The sequence below is a fragment of the Marmota marmota genome, unplaced genomic scaffold, assembly GCF_001458135.2.
Source record: "Marmota marmota marmota unplaced genomic scaffold, marMar, whole genome shotgun sequence".
In the NCBI taxonomy this organism is placed as follows: Eukaryota; Metazoa; Chordata; class Mammalia; order Rodentia; family Sciuridae; genus Marmota; species Marmota marmota.
In genome coordinates, this window is record NW_026000164.1 from 15,091,218 (window position 1) to 15,108,476 (window position 17,259).

Sequence of the window (17,259 nt, forward strand, 5' to 3'; positions counted from 1 at the left end):
AACACACTGATGTATGGATACGAGGGTGGAGATGCTGATGTCCCTATGCCTTTGGGATTTTCAAAAGCTCCCTGCAACGTCTGTGAACCCCTGCACTGAGTGGTGTGGGGTGGCAGTGTTCCTGCAGAATCAGGGAGGCGAGCATGACAGTCAAGGAGCTCTGCATGAGGCAGACATGAGCATGTATGGTCATGAGGCAGAGGGAAGACCTCTCTGAAGAGACCAGAGGCCTGGAAAGGTCAGATTATGATCATGGGCTTCAAGACTTAATGTAGTAAGAATCAGGATACTGGAAGAGATAGCCGTGCTTGTTCAGATGAAGGTTTGCTGGAGAGGATGGAGCATAGGGGGCTAGATTCAGGGAGGCCAGTCATTCTCAGGAGACCAGGGAATGGCAGAGGGGCTTAGAGAAGCATGATGTCTACACAGAAAGAAGTGAATCATGACAGATGTGTTGTGTTAGTGTGCTAGGGCTGCTGTAACCAAGTCCCACAGACTGTGTAACTAAGCAAAGGAAATGTGTCATCCCACAGCTCTGGGAGCTAGAAGTCCAAGACCAAGGTGCAGTTAATTGGTGGGGTTGGTTCCCTCAGAGAGCTGTAGAGAGGATCTGCACTGTGGCTTGGTTTTGGTGACTGCTGGCAGCTTTGGGGCTCCTCTGGCTAATAGAAGCATCACCCCGTCTCTGCCTACCTCCTCACATTGTGTCCTCCCTGTGTGACTGTGTCCAAGAAAGCCACCCTAAAGACCTCTGCTTAACTTGATTACTTCTGTAAAAATCCTAATTCCCCACAATGGCACATCTCAGGAATTGGATTTGAAGACTCAACATAGGAATTGAGAGAAGGGAAGCAAATTCAATCCATAACACACACCTAAGGAGAAATCCTATGAAAGATCCAGTCTTCTCCTTCACACCAAAGATAACCAAAGTGGGCTGCATGGGGCCCACTCATGTCCTCTGAGGTTGATGATGGTCTTACCATTCTGGAGACAGGAGCAATAAATGTGAACCTGAAGGGGACATTCCATGACAGGGAAAACCAGCAAAAGAATTGTTTATAAATTCAATTTTTACTCCATCACAGCAATGGCAGATGGTTTAAACATGTCAGTTGGGATTTATTTTGAGGTTTCAGAGGTTCTTCACACTCCCTGTCAGAGAATAATGGCTGTGCTCTAACTCAGAAGGGCGGGGCAGTCTGGTTTGCCTTGGCTAAGTGTGCTGGGTGCAGTGAGAGGAGAGCCCGTTACTTATGGGGAGGTGCCTATGAGCCATTCAAAAGGGAGAATGGAGTCTTTCTTGGAGACTATTGGTTTTGTCCCAGAAAATCACCATTTTTTTATTATTTATTTTACTTTTTACTTAGGAATTGTCTGAAGAGAGAACAAGGCTGTGGCTAACAGAGACCTGGCTTTTAATGTGAGAGAGGTTTGGTCTTTTTTATATAAGAATCTTTTTTATATAAGAATACCCTCTAACTAGACTTGCTGTAGGAACTGCATTAGGGAGTTAGTCAAAAGAGAAAGTTTAACCAAAAAAAGTTTAAATTAGAAAAAACTGGTAGTGGTTTGATTAAGTCTTTGTTTTTGATGTACAGCTGAGGTCCAGATGAACTGCTCTGAAATGGAGCCTCTTAAAGCCAGGCCTGATTTCAAATTAAGATTGGAGTAAGGGGCTGAGAATGTTCCCCTCCTCCAGGATCAGGAAAAAAGCTTTCTTTCAGTAACATGTTTGAGTCTTCTTGCTTTTCCTGTGTGTTCTTTCAGGAGCTTGGAAAGTGCTCCTCCAGAAAGCAGTTCCATTAAGTCTCTACTATCTTCCATCCAAGGATCCCCTCTGTCCTGATGAATTCTGGCTCCCCAGCACCCCCATCAGTTCTTCCCACTGGCACCCCCTCTAGGGTTTGGACTTGGTTTCAGCCAGTCCAAGAGCCAAGCACCGGACAAGGTAGAATAGAGTCAGAGCCTCAGAGTGTCAGTTGCTACCACTGACACTCTGAGCCACAGTGAAGCCTGGCTATCCCCAGGCCCCAGTGGGTCACGACCTGGCAACCCCTGCCAAGTTTCCCCATTATGCCCCTGAGGGAATGAAGCTAACTGGGCCCCCAGTCAGGAGCTGGGGTCTTGCTATTTAATGGAGTGAATCATCTAGGCCCCCAAATCATGCCCATCCTCCACACAGGCCCTGTAGATGGCCGCCCCTGCAGCACCACACCTGAGCACTGGATTGCTCAGAGGTTCTCAGTACAGTGTACACAGCAACGCGTGGGAGCTCGTCAGAAATGAGAAGTCCTGTCTCCACCACCGCAGGTTCCAACTCAAGTGCCTGCCCCACACACTCATCCGTATTACTGGGTGAGCCTAATGGAAGAGTTCTGGGAACCCATCTTCTATAATGCTACAGGGTGAACAAAGCCCTGAGGCCAAGTCCCATACAGCCCTGCTGCCTTTCCCTGCTCCTCCCACTGACCTCACCTCTTCATATCCCTGCTTTGCAGCCACATCCAAAAAGCCATGACACCATTGATAGCCTTTTCACATTCATCGTACTGCATTTAAAACATCTGTTAGTTGCAGGCTGTATGTTCTCTCTCAAACTAACAACACTGTAAATTACACCATGATTTCCAGTCCCAAGTACATATAGGCTCCTGTATTTATCTGGCAGTTATTTAATTTTGCATCTGAGGGAACATCATAGAGCCTTTAAAAAGAGATGCTGCCAAGTGCTACAATGAGGACATTAAAATATTATATGATCTCACTTATATGCAGAACCTTTTTAAAAAATTGAAACAGAATAGAACAGTGGTTACCAGGGGAAGGGAGGAGGAGGAAGTGGGGAGATATAGGTCAAAAAGTGTTAAGTTGCATTCATTCTACAAAAGAATAAGTCTAGAAATATCATGTATGACAGGAGGACTACAATAAGTAGTTACTATGTAGTTAGTAATACTGTATAGCTAAAAGTAGTTAAGAGCATAGATTTTAGGTACTCTTACTACTCATATGCAAAAAAGGTACCTATGGAAGGTGGTGGATTTGTTCAACGGTAATAATCATTTCACTGTTATATTTCATTGGTTGAGTCTCTGTAACCTGAGCCTCCATCAATGGCAGATGAAAAAACTGGGGAAAAAATTCCAGAAAGTTCCCAAAAGCAAAACTTGAATTTCCCACACAAGCCCTATACTGACTCCACAAACCAAATGAGGGGTGGGCGTAGCCTGCTGTAGCCCCCTTGTACTTCACAGACCCCAGGCCTCGCTGCCTTGCTCGTTGTTTGAACGTTGCCTGGACTCTTGTTCGTGTGCTGGGCAGTGCGGCCCACACTGGCTGTATCTGTCCTGAACATGGGCAGTTTACTTCTTGTTATTATTTCTTAAACAATACAGTACAGCAATATCTGTATACCATGTATATTGTATTAGATATTATAAGCAAGCAATCTAGAGATGACTTTAAGTACATAGGAGGATTGTGTAGGTTTGCAAATTATACATCATTTTATATAAGGGACTTGAGCTTCCTTGGATTTTGGTATCCTCAGGGGTCCCGGAAACAACCTCTGCAGATATGGAGAGACAGCTGGACACGTATAATCAAAACATCATGTTGTAACCTTAAGTATATACAATAAAAAATGAATTAAACAAATTCTCTATCTGGCAGTGAGAAGAGGCTAATTTAAGGGGTATGCATTATTAAAGAGAACTATGTGTTGATACTTTGAGCCTGATGAATACTTAATGAACTATGGTCACAAAGAAATAAAATGGACAAACGGTTTAACCTAAAAAGGTAAAATAAAATAAAATAATAAAAATCATTCTGTTTGTTCCATTTGGTCTATCTTCATTCTTTTCATGTTGTGAGGGAGGAAAAAAAAAAAAAAAAAAAGTTCGGGCGGAAACTTCCACTCCTGGCTTTATTTGGAAAGCTGCCTGCAGGACCGGAACCCCATCTTGTGGGCAGACAGCTATTTGCACTTCACAAGCTCCATACACTGTACCCGCCTGACAGCCAGCACTGAGACTGTCCAATTACCTTTCCTCCTCTCTGGGATTGGGGTCCAGGCTGTTCCTTAGGCTGGCCTCTCCCTGTCCCCGTCCCCTATTGTGCTCCTTTCTGGCTTCACAAGACATAACACTGGGGCCTTATTAGCATAGAGAAAGACAGCAAGAAATACAGTCTGTGGGAAAAGCCTTCCGCTTTCTCCTTTCTCTGCAATTATCACTCAACTGCTTCAGTAAACAACAAAATTGTTCCCCACACACATCATTACCGTTTACAAGATTAAAATAGTCTCGAGGTCGGGAAGGCAAACACAGGTTGGTTTGAGCTTTTGAGATGAATTGCGCCCTGGCTACACTGGGAGAAATTGAGGATAAAGAGCCAGGCTGATGTCAAGCTAGCATCTCCCCACCCAGATGGAAAGATTGTGGAGAGAGACAAAATGAGGGAAGGACAGTGCTCAGTGAGGCCTCAGTCTGGGTGGGGCAGGCTGTGCAGCTGGGCTGACAACTGAAGGTCTCCACCAACCCGACAACATCTTCTTGGGCCTCCGCCATTGTGGTGCATTCTCCTCAGGCATGGGGCTCCTGGATTCTGCCCCAATCCAGGTCAAGTCCCAAGCAGGGCATCCTGTCTGAACAGCTTCGTGTTCATCTCTTCAGATTATGGTCTTGACTTTGGTCACCCACTCTGGCTAAGTGGGTATGAGGTGTTAGCATAACCAGGGCAGAAGAGGAACATTCAGAACAGATCCAAAGTCCCAGAGCTCAAGAACTCTTTTAAACCACAGGTCCCCCTTGCCTGACTCCAGGGACCCATGAACACTGTATTCTTTGCCCTGAGGTGGTCACACCATGGAAGCCCTCAGTCAGGGGATATTGCTTTCTGGCCTAGTCAGCTGATGTTTTCTGATAACAGGCAGCCTTTCCAGATAAAAAGACATTTTCCATGATCTTCAAATGTGTCCTAAAAAGAGGTCATGAGCTTTACTCATGAACAAATAGATTTGATTGACCAGACATTTCCTAACACCAACTTTAAGGGCCAACAAACTCAAATGACCCCGGGGGTTCAAGAAGGTAGCACATATGTGAATCGTGGCCTAGCTAGATACACACACCAGACTTTAAATTCAAGTTCAAGTTCAAAAACTATGCTGGCCAAACTACAACTTAAAACTGCGTTCAACTTCCTGGCATCCGGTTTGCATTTTCTGGACTAAAAAAGGACCGTAAAAGGGAGAGGAGGGAAGACAAGGGTGAAGGGTTTTGTTCTCCTACTCTGGGCAGCACACACTTTCTCTACTGTGAAGGGCCATCCAGATCACAAAAAAAATGATCTCCATCAAAGGGACACATTTTCAGGATGTTTCTCCAGGAATCAGGATAGACTCTACAAGCCAGACCCCTCTGTCTTCAAATCCCCTGAAAGACCAGGAAACCCTTGTGAAATGTCTGGCCAACACCGGGAATGGATCTGCGGCCACAGACCAGAGGGTTTTCTTGTATTGAAACTAATTAGCATGGTCCAATTAAAAAACCCATGAGCTTGGTGTTATTAGCTTAAGGTTGAAACAGCAAGGACCAGCCCAGTCTTTGGGTATTTTGACTTGATGCCCAGAGAAGATGGGAAATAGAAATACACAATGATGGTATCCCAAGTGGTCTCCTGTATCTGTGCCACACAAAAGAAGGCAGCCCATCACCTCACACCACCATCACTGTTCCTCTCTAAGATATGGGACACAGCATGGGCAGATGATGAACTAGGGGTCAACCATGTCAAACTAGATTGGAAATATCCAGAGCTCTAAGCAATGATGATTCCTGCAGCTGCTCCCAGCAAAGATGCTGCTGGTCTGTAGAGATTGGCTTCCTGGGGCAGAGGGAGGGCAAAGTGGGAGAAGGGGCTCCAGTGATCTGGGGTTGAAGACCAAGGAAGGAAGGGAAGAATTTGTCAGTCTTCAGGGACTTGTATCACATATGCGTTCCATATGGCCTGGTCCAGTAAAGATCAATACGAAGGATGGTTTTGAGAATTTAGAGGCCTAATTAAACAATAGCTTATATTTAATTGGTTTAATAACATTTTCTTCCCCTAATATGATGCCAATCGAAGGTAAACTGTTCAGTTTCTTTTCTTATATTTTCCCAAAGTAGAAAAACTCCAAGGACATGGGAAGAGGAAGGAGGATCACTCCCTTGTGTGTGTTTTGAAGTTTAGTTTGCCAACTTGTTAGAAAATGGTGGGAAATTAAAAGCAACAATGAAGGAAGGAAAAGGGAGAGGAAGCCAGGTGGTAAAGAACTGCTGCTGTGAGCCCCTGAGTCTCCCATACCTCCACTCCAGCCACCCCGCTCCTGCCAACCCGGAGGGCACCATGGGAAACTACCCTGGCATGTGCCATCACACCAGCCCACCAGACCCCCCACCATCCCACCATGGCTCCTGTTCCCCTCTCCACCCCTCCAGGTTCCCCTGGCCACTGCAGGCCCAGACCCTGCAGACACTCAGTGGCCACCAGATCCCCAAGGTGGTGGCTTCCTGGCTCCAAGCCTGCACTTCCCTCAAGAGTACCCTTGCATGGCCACCCATGGGAGCTACACCTTAAGTCTATAGAATACTATTTTCAGGGAAAGGGTAAAATCAGAGATGGGTTGGCCTAAAGACTTTATCATGGAAAGATAAGGCCATATCTCATTAGTATATATTGAGATTATTTGGGGAAAGATAAGAATCAATACAAAACTGATATGATTAGAAAGGTATCAGATAAATAACAACTTGATCAGATCAAGGGGGAGACTGGTAAGGCAGAGTTTGGACAATATGAGCTACTCTCTCCTGGCAGTACCCACCCAGCAAACCCTGAGGCAGCTTCCCAGTATTTTCCTAGCTTGAAAACAGAAAAGATGGATCATTTCATTTCATTTCATTCAGCACCCCAAAGAACTCTCTGGTGACATGGTTTATATGAAACTCACTAATCAAACGCCTCAGGGTAAGTCAGCCTTTCCCCCTTCACTGACCCAGTTCTGTCATCTCCAAGAGAAAGAAGAATTCCTGACCCAAGACTTAGCCAACTTAAAATCAGTGATCAATGGTCACTCGTCGTGGTTGAGGATGGCACGTATTTTTTTGGCAGAGCAACAAGAAATAGGTTCCAAAGGATAAAAGGTCACTCTCCTATACCCTAGGACTGACTCCAAAGTAGAAAGATGAAGTCTCCCGAGAGAGAGAATGACTCCCACACCTCCAAGGCTGGACTCAAGGTATAAACAGAGATAAAGCAAGAGCATGCCATCAGAAATGGAGGTGGCAGTCCCCATCCAAGATGTGTTCAGAGTGATGTTCTGGCCCATGTCAGCTTCATGAGCTTGTGGGCCATGCGTCCCTTACTGGACCATGACTCGACAACTTGAGGCCCTTCAGCCATCTAACTAGCGCTTTGTTCTGATTTGAAGCTCACCAAGCAATCTACTGCTGAGGACGGGCTTGACGATGGTTCTACAGAGAGAGACGGGTGTGAGACACCGCAACAGATTTTATCTGCAGTTGTATTTTCAGAATAAATCAAGAAGCTGCCTTCTGATTTGATCCACAGACCTGTACCTTTGGTGAGGGCAAAGCTTTCTCCAGCACTGGACCTGCTTTCATGGCAATGGCTGAATAAGACTTTGACCCCATAAGGCTAGGGGCAGCCCCTAAACCTGGAGGAGGCCACCAATACCAGTGTCACTAGAGTCAGGCGGCTTCCCTAACTCACCTCACTCTAGACCTTCCATTCACATCTGTAACTGCTACCTGAGTTGGATTGCCAGGATGCCTGTGTGGTGGGCTACTCTGAGCCTTGCATCCCAGAACCAAGGATACCTGCCTGTGGAAGGTTCTCCCTCTCCTATCTAATCTCTCTGGGGCTTAAACCCACAACATAGGTTTCTGTACACCCAGCTCTGGTCATCCACATGGGAAAACTCTTGTGGAAACATTCCCAACTTCTGAGCCCCTTACATGGGTTGGGGGGTCTCCAGAGAGACTGTGATGGCATCCCAAGTTAACAGAGGCGTCTCAGCCTCTCTTTCTCTCCCACTGGGCTCTTACAGGCTGACCTTGATGGCGAGCTCTACAGAGATGTCAACAGTGCTTTCCTTCTGCCTTCCATTCTTGTCAATATCCCCAAGGCCTAAGAGAGCGCTTGATACGCACCCAGCAGAGGCTGTTCTGGAGGGAAGGAGAGACGAAATGCAGTGCTTCTCTAGCTTGCCTCTGTCCCCACATCATTCACAAGCACAGCATGTCCCTATGAATAACATCTCTCATTGAACAAAATGATTCTCAGTAGTTTGGGAGGGTGAGAGGGGATCAGTTGTCTGTCAAAATATCTGAGTCCTTAGATTAAATCATGTCCCTAGATGTACACACATCCCAGGAGATTCCAAAATGTCCATGCTGACCCTTTAGAAAGTAACTTAACAGCAGTTGCTGACCATGGAGGCATCTGGCCAATCTTGGACAAAGCTCAGCAGAGCCCAGAGGACGGCTGGGGAAGGAACAGGCAGATCTCCAAGCCTGCAGGGTCTGTTGCTCCTAGACATCCACCCACACGAAGGGAACCTCACTGATAGCACCAGGGTTTGCCATTTTCTCCATGGAAAATGGTTAAGGTAATTTTGTTTTCAGAATCTCCCACTTAAAGGTTCAATGCCAAAAGAGAAGCTGGGGAGCACAAGAGCTCACCATGCACCATGACTTCAGACTAAGTCTTGCGTGGGGTTTTTGTAGCCCTTGGGGCTGCTCAGGATCCAGTTAATATGCAAAAAGCTACCACTGCCATGTCCTGTTCAGAGATGACGATAGGAAGACCCTGTTCTCCAGGCACATCAACGTCACCTGATACACCATCAACAAAAGCCAACTGGTTGTAAATCACAAGAACCCCATGAATCACAGAGTGCTTGCCACAGGCCAGGCCCAGGACTGGACATCCAAAGGCCTCTCTCTTCCAAATAAAGACTCCCATCATGCCTTTTCTTAATAAATGAGATTCAGAAGGGTTGAGTTTGTGCCCTCAACAAAGAGCTTCACCCTTCTGTCCAGCAGGGTCAATTTATGAAACTAGGGCTTTGAAATGTTAGTTGCTACGGAAGAGTTTCCCCCCAAGTATGGAAATAAAACCACACACTCTCTCCTATGTATCCCTCACTTCCTCCAACTATTAAAACTTGCCAAGAGCCTTCCTGTGCTTGGCACTGACCTTCATTAGCATCTCCCCAGGTACTGATGTTCAGTGTTTGCCATCAGAGTAGTGGTGGTCAGAGGGCCCAGTGCTGCTGGACACCCAGATCATGGTCTGGTCTTTGAAGATAGCAGTGACTGTTTGCTTGCCAGCTCCCCTGCTAGGACACATGAGAGGCAGGGATCCCTAAGACACTTGCCTTAAGGACAACAGAAAACCCCTCCAAAGTAAAACTAAAAAGAGGTCTGTCTTCAAAGATATGTGCCCCACCTTTGATTTTTAGTAGAAAGAAAGACAATTGCCTTGCTAAATACTGAGAAGACGAAACTCTAAGACATCAGAAGGGGAAGATTATCTGCTCGCTTGGCAGCCTGGTCCGCAAGGAGGCCTGGTGAAGTGGGTTAGGGGATCCCGAAGGAGTCCATATGACCCCCCGCCAAATTCTGGCCCTTTGCAAATATTGTGCAGGGCCTCCTTCTTGAGCAGAAGTCTGCAGAGTCGGACCCCACACCAGCCCTGCTGAATCTAAAGGCCTTGGTGAACATCGGTGGCTCTGATGCCACTCTGTTAAGAACTGCTGTCCTGGGAAGAGGAGCTCCTGGGTGTCTGTACTGGCTTGTTGAATGGCTGGGTGCAACACAGGTGCAAAATCATACCCACAAGCCAGGGAGAGCCCGTGCCACGGATGCAGACCATGACTGAGGCTGCATGCTGAATTCCTTCTTCCAGTGTCACCTCAGAGGGCAGCGTGTCATTTCCTCAGTCACAGATGCACCACACGTCTTGAGACTCACTTGTCCAGTCAGACTCTGCCTCTCACTCCCCTGCCAGGCAGATGGGCCATGGGGCGACTCCAGAGGATCAGGAACAATCGCAGGACAAAATTAAGAGAATCTTCACAAAGTGCTTTAAACCATGTCTGGCTCTTTCGGGTTTCAACCGACTTCTGTTCCTTCCAGTTTCTTCCCAACACAATTCTTGTGATACATATAGGAATCGCAGACCCTCTGTAAGTACCTGATCCATCCTTGAGAGGCACACAATCTCCTCCTGTGAAAGAAGGTCCCAGATCATCACTTTGTCTAATCATCTATCCCCATGCGTGGCTCAGAAACCATATCAGTGCCTCGTTATGGAAATGTACCGTTTGACCCTGTTTCAGCACAAAGACAAAGCCACACTGTAAAAGCACCTATTTGGTGGATCATTTGTCAGCACAGACATCAATATCCCCTGGATACCCTGCCACACAGCAGAACACAGTCACTCTCCACCAGTGATTTACCTATTTTCTCTTTTAAAGGGACAGGGAGAACTTTGTGGCTTACGGGCTCCAGATTTAAATATATGCCTCTGATATTTGACTCTAAGATTGGCCTTCATGGACCACCATCCTCAGACCGCGTGGGAACACATTTCTTGACACTGCTTAAGTTCAAGAGGGCATAGCGAGGCGTCCACACCTGCCAGCGACCGAGCTCTATTTGCAGCTGGGATTCTAGGGGGTCAGTGAGATGGGTTCTTTTCTTGTGAGCTCTCTGTCCAGCAGAGGAAGGTTTAATTGGCAAGAGAACCAGGAGGAGGATGCAGATGTAACCTCTGCCGCCTGCCCCTTCCTCTGGGAAGTGGGAGCTGCTCGTTCTCCTCTGCAAGGAAGGCATGCGGAGCAGGCTGCTCATTTGCCTAGCTTGGAGTCCTCTGAATTCTCCTGGTGCCAGTCAGTCAGCCACTCTCCCCCCTTCTGAGGGGCTGCTGCAAGGGCTGGAAGCAAATTATCTTTAATGAGCCTGGAAGGATCCCGTCTGGGACCAAGCTGCTCCCTGCTACGTAGAGCTCCCTTTCTTCTCTGTCCCCAGAAGCATCTCCTTTCGTGCCTCATTTGAAAGGCCTAAAAGGCAAGCGAGCTTCCAGACGTCTTCCTCCTCACACTCTAAGCTCATTAATGGAGACGGAGAGGGACAGGGAAAATAAAACTGTAAATGCAAAACATATTTTCAAAAAAATATTTGAAGGGCTGGGGATGTGGCTCAAGTGGTAGCGTGCTCACCTGGCATGCGTGAGGCCCGGGTTCGATCCTCAGCACCACATACAAACAAAGATGTTGTGTCTGCCGAAAACTAAAAAATAAATATTAAAAACAAACAAACAAAAAAAACAATCTAGAAAAAAAAAAAAAATATTTGAAAAGGTCTCCTTTTTGTCTTCTGTTTTCATATTCACTCACAGTTGGGCAGGAACATTGAGCAATGGCCTCTGTTTGAAAAGAACATTGTGCTATCCTCTGTATGAAAAGACAATAGAATCCTGTTGGAAAGACCATTTATTTATTCAACAAATATTTATAAAACACGTTCCTTAAGCCAGGCATTCTGCTAGACCCCAGAGTTACAATGTGTCTCCGTTTTCTGTTATTATGACAAAATACCTGAGCCTGGATAATTTATAAAGAAGGGAAATTTATTTCTTACCCTTGTGGGGGCTAGGAACTCTATATGAAAGAGCTGTTATCTGGTGGACCCTCTGCAAATAACAAAACCCAAGGATGCTTAAGTACCTTATAAAAAGTAGGATAGTATTTGCATATATATATATATATCTTCTCCAGATTACTTGTAATAACTAACACAATGTAAATGCTATGCAGATTGCTGTAATATAGCATTGTGGAGGGAATAATAAAAAGAAAAAAGCTTTGTAAAGAAGATGCATGTTCTAGGGCTGGGACTGTGGCTCAGTGGTCATGCACTTGCCTGACATGTGTGAGGCACTGGGTTCGATTCTCAGCACCCCATATAAATAAATAAATAAATAAATAAAGGTCTATCAATAACTTTAAAAAATATTTTAAAAAAAGGAGAAGAAGATGCATGTTCTTTGCCAAATATTTGTTATTGGTTGAATCCAAGGAGAGCCAATTATTTATATGGAATAAAAATGCACGCCACACTTAGCACCGCCAAAAAAATAAATAAATAAAATGCATGCTACATGCTGGGGAGAAAGAAGTGCAATAACTGAGTGGAGAGGGGGAGATAGCGCAGGTGAGACCCTGCTGAGGAAGCAACACCTAAAGCAAGACCTGAAGTATAAAACAGGCCAACCACACAAAGAGTCAGGAGGAAAGGTATCCCTGGCCAAGGGAACGAAGTGCCAGAAGACCAGATATGGCAAGTGCTGAAAGGATCTAAGGAATACAAAGGAGCCAGAGTGACACCGGTGAGAAGGGGAGGAGGGGGGTACAAAGATGAAGCTGGAAGGCGGGGCAGGAGCCTGATCAGGCAGGACCTCGCTGCCATCCTGCTAGGTGTGGACTTATTCCAACAGCAGTGGAAGGCCACCGAGAGGTCTTAAGAAGGCACACACAAATGGTACAATTTAATCTAAGAAATTACTTAGGCCACTCACTGTGCATGGAGAAGAAACTGGAAGGAAAAAAGAGGAAGCAGGAGACAAGAAAAGAGGCTCTGCAGGAGTCCAGGGTGGAGGGTGCTGCTGGACTCAGAGCAGCAGCAGAGAGAGGAAGGAGCAAACGTAGGTGAGGCATCTGGGTGACGTGCAAGAGCATGGGGTGAGGATAATGCAGGATTTCTTATCAGAACAATTAGGTGAGTGATGGTTCCAGTAGAGATGGGGCTGAGCCCTCTGGTGACAAAGGCCACACCTGATGGGAACAGAGGCAGGAGTGAGAAACACAGAGGGCTGCTCTGAGCCTGCCAGTGTGGAGTGCGTCAGGGCACTAATGTCCAACACAGTACTCAAGTGTTCCCTGCTCTGTGCTGGATGTTGGGCAGAACTCGCCAGGGAACCTGCTGCAACCCAGGGCTCCTGGTTTCACAAGCTCCATAGAAATAAAACTTACTTTCTCTTTCAACCTTTGGAGTTAAATATGACCAGGAATATCTCAAAGAACACAGTCCAATGAGATTTCCCACTTTTCCCACAGATGTAGGTGCCTTCTTGCCTGTGATGCCCAAGGATTGGTCTCTACACAGAGCTGGTTTTTAACTAAGGAACTGAGCAGATTTGGAGACTTTGAGACCCATAAATTTCAGAGGCACCCACATCTGCTGTCCCTGGTCCCACTCTCTGAGCTAACCCTCACCCCCCTCCCTGAATTCTACAAGAACTTAACTTGGACATAATCTTGAATATCTTAGTGCCCAACAAGAAATTCAGAGCAACTTTCATGAGGTATAAGTAATAACTCCAAGAATCCAACCAAGCCTCAATGTTCTTCCCTAGCAGGTATCACTTTTTAACTGTTTATTGAACTTGTCTACATGCTATCTCTTCCACTTGATGCTTCAAAGGCAGGATCTTCAGCCTGGTTCTTGGACAGAGGGGCTTAATAGACAGTTCACATGATGACAATGATGTCATCAATCTCCAAAGCCATTGGCCAGTGGGACCTACCCTAGAAGTGTGTTTTAATGGACAAAAAGTAGGTTCCCCATGCCAAAAAGCATTTCCTTTTTATAACTACCTAACAAATGAACCAGACATAAAATCCTTAAGCCAAAGAGAGGCAGGAGGGCACAGCAGAGCACAATGTTGCACTGAGCAGGTTCAAGTCCCAGCACCATCCCTCACTAGCTTTGTGAACTTGGGCAAGTTACTTGAGCTCTTTGGACCTAATTTCCTCACCTCTAAAATGGAGATAGTGAGCCTGTCCACACTCTCTACTCCCACTTCCTTCCCCAACCCTGAGGCTGTGTTTCTTTCTCTCTCCTCCCCACGCATTCTATTGCTGGCTGGTTGTATTGGCCAATTTTCAGTGTCCGTTAACTACACTGTGCATTGCCCAATGTAAACTGGGTGTGTCTATGACGGTGTTTCCAGGTAAGATCAGTATTTTAATCTGTAGACTTGGTATTAGATCACCTTCCCTAAGGTAGGAGGACATCATCCAATTTATCGAGAGGCTAACAAAAAATGATAAGGTGGGGACCAGGCATAGTGGAACAGCTACTCAGAAGTCTGAGGTGGAGGATCACATGAATCCGTGAGTTCAAGACCAGCCCCTGCAACTTAGTGAGACCCCCCCATCTCAAAAAGAAAACAAAAAAGATGAAGGAAGGAGGAATTTGTCCCCTTTGCTTTCTGCCTGCCTCCTTGAGCTGGGACATTGGCCTTCTCCATTTACTCCATAGTTCCTCAGGACCTTAGACCAATCTCTCTCCTCTTCCCACATCTACAACCTGGTCCTGTTTCTCTGGAGGACCTTGTCTAACACACTGGTTCCCATACAGACTCCATTTCAATGACAAAAAGCTATTAAGGGTACAAAACCAGCAAAAGGATAGAAAGACATAGTGTTTTGTGCCCTTGGTCAATTTCAATGGTAACAGTTTCTCTGGGTCTTGTTTTAACTAGAACAGGAGCACTGCAGGTCGGAGGGGGAAGCCCTTCCAGGGTGGGATGCTCTGTCCTCCAGTGTCCTCAGAGAGCCCTTAGAACCCTGTGTGAGATCACTTAGCCATCATTTCCAGTGGCAAAGGTGGTGCTACAAGTCCAACAGTCTTTCCTGTGAATTCCCTCACCTTGGGGAAATGCAGAAGCCAGAGGTGAAAAGAAATACAGCCCAAAGCACAGGGGCCTGCAGAACCCAATAGAGCAGGTGGGTGGTTCTGTGGGAAGACTCCTCACTCTGCTCCATCCCAGAGATGACATCATCTTATAGTGCACTGAGTGCCTCTCTCATGAGACCAGATGCTGTGACCCGTCCAGGAGCCTGAGGTGCTCAGCCTCTCTGCCAGGAGCTTGCTGCTTGAGTTCTGGCCGTCACACCATCTCTCTGGAATTCAGTATCTTCATCTGTAAACAGACGGGTTCAGATCAGGAAAGGTTCCTTCCAACTCAGTGCATTTCTGAGCCTGGCATGCTGTCCCTTCTCCAATCTTCAACATGATTGACCCAGGAAAGCCTGAGGAAAATCAGTGAACTTTACATCTAAACTCACATTCACTATGGAATGCTTAACTTTTTTTCCAACATAGGTTTTGTAATCATCATTAATATGATGAAACATAACAGCACAAAGTGTCTGATAGTCTCATCCCCAAAGAGATGGTAAGCTCCTCAAAGAAATAGGGCTGTCATAACTCTTTCATATCCTCATAGCAACTCCCAGAGTGAAGGGTTGGGATTCCCTTCCCAGAATCTCAAGCAGTAGAAATCTGGATTTTTCAAAGCTCTCCCATGATTCTAATGAGAAGCCAGCTTTAGAAATCTCTAGTTGAGCAATGCATACAGTAGGTACTCCATTTGTGGAGTGCACATTGACATCTAGACACTTGGTAGATCCCTCCAAAACAATGATACAAAAGACATGAAAAATGGAAACTCTGTGTGTGAGAAGTAAGAAACTAAGCAACTGTCTGGCCTATGGGAGCAGCTCCTCACCTGCCTGACTTCCTGTGTTCTTTGCTATCACGTCAGTTTTTCTGGAATGTTTGAGCTTGCCCTGGAGGATAACAATTATTATTTATAGGGTGACACGCACACTAAATTAAGAAGACAATAGCGCCAAATCCCTCCACCAGCTTTTAGGTGCAGAGAAGGAGTTCATCTATTAAGTGTGCTAAATCAGCCCAAGGATAGGAAGTTTGCAGCAATCTGTGTCCTTGGTCGGTCAAATCTTTTTGTGGTTTATGTTCCTTAATTCTAGAACACAGTGAGGCAACTGGGGAGTGGGAGGCAGAGGGGGAAGAAGAGGAAAGAATAGAGAGAATTCTTTTGTATCTTTTTCTGATCGTGGGCTTTTCCTGAGGTCACACTAGAGGAGGGAATCATCCTGGCACTTTGCCCTTGGCCTGCTAATACTGATAATAGTTCCCTTGATCTGGATGAGGCTCGCAGCTCATAATACAGGCAAGAGATATGATATCGCAGCCACCAGCCACTTTAGCTCTTTTCTCTCTCTATGTCAGGCATGTGATTGCCATACAAAGAAAAGGGAAAGGCAGTCACCAGCTGCAGAGGCCGGAAGGAGGCTGGGAGGAGAGGGGATGTCTTTGTCGTGATAAAGACATTTTACACCAGGAGAGTGAGATATGACCGTCAGAGCAGCTCTCCTCTGCATGGCCCGAACCTGCAGCAGATCAGGAGCTGTTGGGGCTGCAGGGAGGCTGGTGGCCACAGCTCAATTCCCAGGCCTGTCTGCATGGACCCAGGCCCTCAAAACATCTTTTAGTGGTTTCTAAAGCTGGCTGCTCATTAGAATCATGGGGGAGCTTTGAAAAATCTATCTCCCTTCACCAAGGGAAGGGAGAAATGCTGAACCTAAGGGCGGGGGGAAGGACTGACGGCATTGATCACCTTCTCAGAGTCAGTAGTTTTCCAGTGTTCACATGCATCGAGTGACCAGGAGATCATGATAAAAATCCAGATTTCAGGGTCTCAGCCACAGAGGGTTTTGTCCTAACACCAGGTCTTGACCCAAAGCCCTGAAGGTCCGGCAGGTAGAGAAAAGCCGGACTTTCTCTTCTATTCCATTAATGCATCATTAGAAAACAGCACAAAGTCCGCTGCATGGTCCCCTCACAGGCATGTTGGTTACATCCATGGCTTGCTTGGCTGTAACCAATGACCACAACGGTTAGTGGGTCTCCAGCAGGTCAACGAGCCCTAGAAACCTAGGCTGGCTGTAGGAAGCGATCGCACACAGGAGCTGTGTTTTTGTTCTGAAATGGCTGGCAGGCCTGGGCCAGGCCATGGAGAAATTCGGCCCTGGGTGTGTATCAGGAAGGCTGCCGACACTTGAGAACTCACTGAAAATGTGACCAGGATTAGATTTCCCCCTTTGAGCCTGTGCGATCAGATTTCCAGATGCAGGGGAGGACATGTGGGGACAAGGCTTCAAATGGCCTACCCTGTCATCAGTAGTATTCTACTTTGGACCATCACACTCCCCTGAAAAGAAAGAGTGTGTGTCTCTGTGTGTGTCTACACTGTGTGTGCCATGCGGGCTCGGGTACGTGCACCCAAGGCGTTTACCGGGCTATGCAG